Raw genomic sequence first — 6180 nt, 5'->3', positions numbered from 1 at the left:
AAAACAAAACAAACAAGCAAACAAACAAAAACCACAAAAAAAACAACAACAAAACGTCGTTCCTTTGCACACATGGAAATCGTGTAAAACGCTTATCTTGTGCAGATCTTACTCTCTCTCTCTCTCTCTCTCTCTCTCTCTCCATTTCCACAAATGTGTTGTGCTTAAATTCTCTCTCTCTCTCTCTCTCTCTCTCTCTCTCTCTCTCTCTCTCTCTCTCTCTCTCTTTTTCTCTCTGCCCCAACCTGTTCCTCAAACCAGCCAAACAAAAACCAAAGTTACAACACGGACCGAAAGACTGTTGACCCACGAACAGCAGAGGGATGGCCTCACTTCATCTACATCAGGCGTCAAGTGCGAGAGGATGGCGTCAGCAGCAAACCACTCCAAGTTTAACCGGTGCCTCTCCTCTGACCGAGACTGGAGCTACCTTGGTGTACCTGGACAGTTCCTCCTTGCCCCCACACTACAGCACCTTAACTCACTCAGTACATCAGGATGGCCGAGCGGTCCAAGGCGCTGCGTTCAGGTCGCAGTCTGGTTCTCCAGGCGTGGGTTCGAATCCCACTTCTGACAAGGTTTTTTTTTGCGTTGGGTTACGCTGCTGGTCAGGCATCTGCTTGGCAGATGTGGTGTAGCGTATATGGATTTGTCCGAACGCAGTGACGCCTCCTTGAGCTTCAGTATAAGAGCCTTCCGCTTGCAATATTTTGATGGTGGTAACTGGGGTGAAACGCTGTTAACGTCGTCTCTTTCGCCGTTCGTATGGAGAGAGTTAAAAACACGGTGTGCTTTCCCTTTGTGTTGGAGCTGTCTAAAGTACTGACCATTGTAAAAAAGAGACAAACTACTCCTAGTTCACACTGACTGTGGTACAAAATAGCTGTGCTGGTATTGATGTGGCACAGCCGTGCATGTTCCCTGAACCTGGCCTTCATTGTAGCCCTCTGCAAGTGACACCCTACCTCCAAGGGGTTGCACCTCCACGTTCCGTCGTTGATTCCAGAGAATGGAGAAATCAAGGGGTTTTTGTTGTTATTGTTTATTTATTTAATTTATTTTTTATAAAGTGTTATTAAAGGATTAATATAATTATGTTATCCATTACCTGTGGCAGCTTACTTCTTTTATCAAAATTAATGTACAAACATGTCAAATTTTGCAGTATATTCATTTCTGATATTGTTAAAAATTCTATCAAACATGCACCATTCACATTCTGTATTATGATGACAGTTTTCATTTTACTCAAAAAACTGGTGCTCCTTGAAGCTATGTCAACATGAATACATGCCATGATGAGACATTTGGTATCTTGTTTATCTTGTTCTTTATTATTTGTTATTGTTCTTCATCTTATTATTACTATTATAAGTATTATCATATTGAAAAATAACCCTTGTATCTCTCGCACACACAGATGAAACGCCCACTCACGAGAACACATCCTACATGAAGACTTCAATGGGGGGTGGGGGGTGGAGGGCACACAAAGGGAGTGCAGAGGGCAGGGAGGAGACAGACAACAGATTAGGGTTTGTCACATCCAAAGGCCATTTTCAACAGGTACGTTTTTGATTTTGTTTTGAAAGAGGACAGAGTTGGTGAGTGACCGAGATCCAGAGGAAGAGAATTCCAGACAGAAGACGCTTGAAACTGAAAAGCTCTTTGACCTAACGTCTTTGCAGAGACTGGGGTCTCAAAGGAACTCTTCTCCAAAGACTTGAGAGAACGGGAAGGGGTGTAAGTATGAAGGACAGAAGATAAATAAGATGAGAGAGAACCTTCCAAGTGGCGATAAGCCAATATGCCTTTTTGTCTGAATTCTGTACTGGATGGGCAACCAATGAAGTTGACGCAAGAGAGGGATAACATGATCTTTTAATTTATTTTATTTTATTTTTTCTAAAGACTTTGGCAGCAATGAAGTCTGAAGGCGCGATATCAAATAGAGGCAAACCAGCGAGTAGTGGATTGCAGTCGTCTGTGCAACTGAAGATGAAGGAACAGACATGCTGAATGGTCGCTTCGCTTCAATAATCAGATAGGGTCGAATGGTATGGATTTTCCTCAGTTGGAAGTTTGCAGTTTACATTAATTACCGACATAGTCGTGCACAGACAGGTTGAATCAAAATATACGTCCAGGTTTCTGACAGAATTTTCAAAGTTCACATCAGTATTGCAGACAGTCAAGGTTGGTTCGAAATTTGACCAGGCATAAAACTAGAGCCTACTGGTATGGCTTCTGTCTTGACGTACAGCCTGAGCTTGTACGTCAGCATCCATTCCTTCACTGCGGCAATGTACATCTCTATGTTTTCTGCGAAGGACAGCAAAAATATTTGTGGAAGAAGCTTTTGTCAGTTGGGTGTTGTCTGCGAACTTGTGAAAATCACACTGATGTCGGCTGATGATGTCGGACGATGGCTGAATGCATTGATTAAAAAAAAAAGTATTGGACCAAGAAGTGAACCTTGGGGACCACCATATCGAACAGGAAGAAGTCTAGATTCGAAATGAGAACTTGGAAATGATCACCCTTCTTGAGCGATTGGAAAGGCAAGATTTGAACCAAGTGAGGGCTGTGCCAGAAATTCCAAAAGTGTCATGAAGACGGTTGAGAAGAATATCATGATCTATTGTGTCGAAAGCTGCCGACAGATCGAGCAGACACAGAACTGAGACTTCTTTCTTATCTGCACAGGACAATAATGTGTTAGACATGTTTAACAGGGTTGTCTCGGTAATGTGATTCTGTCTGTATGCAGATTGGAACACCTCAAGAATGAGGTCATTGGACGAGTAATTTTGACAGAAAAGGTCAACCTAAAATAGGTCTGTTGTTTTTCAAGTTTTATTGTCAAGACCAGGTTTCTCGAGTTCAGATAGACTGCAAAAAGTGTCCCCCTCCCCCCGCCCCCCTTCTTTTTTCTGCTTTCGTTGTTGTCAGATTTTGAAAAATGATAAGCTGTGCTATTGATGCTCTGTTGTGTCGTTGATTTATTTAAATTTGTTATATTATTATTATTGATTTATAAAGTGATATTGTTTTATTCATTGGTTTGTATTTTCGATTTTTTTTTTTATTGGTGAAGGTTGAAAGTATACTCGTATTACCCATGTATTTCATTATGTAGTATTAAGCGCTCGCGCGCGCGCACGCACACACACACACACACACACACGCACGCACGCACGCACACATGCATGTACATGCACACACACGTATCCACACGCACTCTCTCTCTCTCTGTCTCTCTCTCTCTCTCTTGCGCACACACACACACACACACACGCACGCACGCACACATGCATGTACATGCACACACACGTATTCACACGCACTCTCTCTCTCTCTCTCTCTCTCTCTCTCTTGCGCACACACACACACACACACACAATCATTAAATTTCAAAACAAAATAAGTAGTAGAAGAAGTCGTAATAGTAGTAATAGTTTTGCAAGTTTATATGAATACGTCTGTGGGCGAGTGACAGAGATAGATAGAGAGAGAGAGCGATAGATAGATAGATAGACAGAGAGAGAGAGAGAGTGTGTGTGCGTGTAGAGCGTATGTATATATACGTGTGTGTGTGTGTGTGTGTGTGTGTGTGTGTGTGTGTGTGTGGCGCGCGCGCGCGTGTGTGTGTGTGCATATATGTGTATGAGTGTCTGTCTATCTACCTGCCTCGTGTGCGAACAAATGCGCGCGAGCGTGTGAGTACGTGAGTGTGTGGATGCGTCCGTGCATGTGGGTTCCCGAGTGTGGGAAGCATCACCAAGTCCGAGCAGCAAGGGTGTCCAATGAGAAAATGTTTATTGAGAACACGATTCTGTTCATTGTGACAACACATGGAACCTAAGCACAACGACTACCTATGTACAATCACAGTTATAACTGGCGACTTTTTTCACTTGACAAAAAAGATCCAGTTGTGATGGCACGTTTTTCTTTTAGTTTAGCCATCGAAGACATTTTCAGAGCAGAAGGTAAAGTGGTCTTCACAACAACTATCATTCCTCCCTCACGCAGTGGTTTGTCCTCTAAAGGGAACTGAACGGCCATATCGAAATCCTCAAGAGCAAAAGCAAAAGCATTAAACTCAACTCATCAAAAACGACTTTACATTTTGTTGTGAAAAATCTATAGCTATGAAAACAATAATTTCTGACAATAAGAAATAGATAACCCTAAACCAGTCTTCCATCTGTGACAGTGTCCAGCCATGCTTACAGTATTTTGTCTGTGACAATAACCATGCTAACAATCTTTTGTCTGTGACAATAAGCATGCTGACAATCTTTTGTTTGTGACAATAACCATGCTAACAATCTTTTGTCTGTGACAATAACCATGCTAACTATCTTTTGTCTGTGACAATAACCATGCTAACTATCTTTTGTCTGCGACAATCTTTAGCCATGCCAACAATCTTTTGTCTGCGACAATCTTTAGCCATGCCAACAATCTTTTGTCTGCGACAATCTTTAGCCATGCCAACAATTTTTTGTCTGTGTCAAAATCAACCATGCAAACAATCTTCTGTGACCTCTGTGACAATCTCGAGCCATGCTAACAATCTTCTGTGTGTGACTGGCAGCCTACAGCCATTGTATCAATGTGCACAGTACAGAACAGCACGGTAAAGTACATGTGCACAGTACAGAACAGCACGGTAAAGTACATGTGCACAGTACAGAACAGCACGGTAAAGTACATGTGCACAGTACAGAACGGCACGGTAAAGTACATGTGCACAGTATAGAACAGCACGGTAAAGTACATGTGCACAGTATAGAACAGCACGGTAAAGTACATGTGCACAGTACAGAACAGCACGGTAAAGTACATGTGCACAGTACAGAACAGCACGGTAAAGTACATGTGCACAGTACAGAACAGCACGGTAAAGTACATGTGCACAGTACAGAACAGCACGGTAAAGTACACGTGCACAGTATAGAACAGCACGGTAAAGTACATGTGCACAGTACAGAACAGCACGGTAAAGTACATGTGCACAGTACAGAACAGCACAGTAAAGTTACTGTGCACAGTATAGAACAGCACGGTAAAGTAAATGTGCACAGTATAGAACAGCACGGTAAAGTACATGTGCACAGTATAGAACAGCACGGTAAAGTACATGTGCACAGTATAGTACAGTGCAGTGCAGTACAGTGCACATACAATGGTCATATATAGCCAGATTGACAAACATGACGAACCAAAGCATGTACACATGCATGAACAGAGCAGACAACTTCGGCTTCAAATAAGAACACCTATGTACATGAAAAAAAGAAAAAAGAAAAAAAGATTTATCAAACGACAAAGGGATGCATCATGAAAATAAAATAAAGGAAAACAAATTCACTACAAGAAAAAGGCAAAAATAAACAACACTGAACCATATATGAGTGTGTCAAACAAAATGAAAATGCTATCAAAACTAATTTAGTGACAAACGTGATAATACAGCCAAAATGAAAATGCTATCAAAACTAATTTAGTGACTAACGTGATAATACAGCCAAAATGAAAATGCTATCAAAACTAATTTAGTGACAAACGTGATAATACAGCCAAAATGAAAATGCTATCAAAACTAATTTAGTGACAAACGTGATAATACAGCAAAATGAAAAGAACGAATGGCAACACGGTTATCCAATCGCACTGAGCAAGTAACCACAGTATGTCCACAGTGAACCATCATTTCAACGTTGAACTGCCCGCTCCAAAGTTTTTCAGTGCGTGGTGTGTGTGTGTGTGTGTGTGTGTGTGTGTGTGTGTGTGTGTGTGTGTGTGTGTGTGTGTGTGTGTGTTTGTTTTTGGTTTTTGTTGTTGTATGCGTTGGTTAACTATAAAGGAAGTATGACGGCTTACAAGTTTTTATCTGCATATGAGTTGAATGTAAATTTGTATGCTTTTCAGATTTGTTCTTCATAAATACATTAATAAAGAGAAGAATAAGTAAATAACCAAACTAACAAACAAACAAATAGATGAATAAAAAGATAAATAGATAGCTGAATAAACAAATGAATGAATGAATAAAAGAAAAACAAATAGAGAAATGTACACACACTTTATTCTTTTTGAAACTGGCCACAACACCCCTCAAAAACCAAGAGAGAAAAGTGAAAGCAAAACAGGGAGCACACTCCTGACGTC

The 6180-nt window shown here is 41.0% G+C and overlaps 1 protein-coding gene and 1 non-coding gene across 5 annotated transcripts in view; one reads left to right on the top strand and one right to left on the bottom strand.

Annotated features, from left to right (window-relative positions):
• Positions 1 to 492: 492 nt before the first annotated feature.
• Trnal-cag (transfer RNA leucine (anticodon CAG)) lies at positions 493 to 576 on the top strand. The gene has a single exon. It is a non-coding gene; the product is annotated as a tRNA-Leu (tRNA).
• Positions 577 to 3802: 3226 nt separating this feature from the next.
• The window catches only part of LOC143287440 (sodium- and chloride-dependent glycine transporter 2-like), a 45812-nt gene continuing 43434 nt past the window's right edge, over positions 3803 to 6180 (bottom strand). For all 4 annotated transcript variants that reach the window (XM_076595430.1, XM_076595428.1, XM_076595429.1 and 1 more), the window contains one exon: positions 3803 to 6180. This exon is cut by the window's right edge and continues 1011 nt beyond it. The gene's annotated coding sequence lies outside the window, so the exon portion shown is untranslated.

This window comes from Babylonia areolata, chromosome 11 (assembly GCF_041734735.1).
Source record: "Babylonia areolata isolate BAREFJ2019XMU chromosome 11, ASM4173473v1, whole genome shotgun sequence".
NCBI classification, from domain to species: Eukaryota; Metazoa; Mollusca; class Gastropoda; order Neogastropoda; family Buccinidae; genus Babylonia; species Babylonia areolata.
This window is presented reverse-complemented; position numbering and strand designations above follow the sequence as displayed.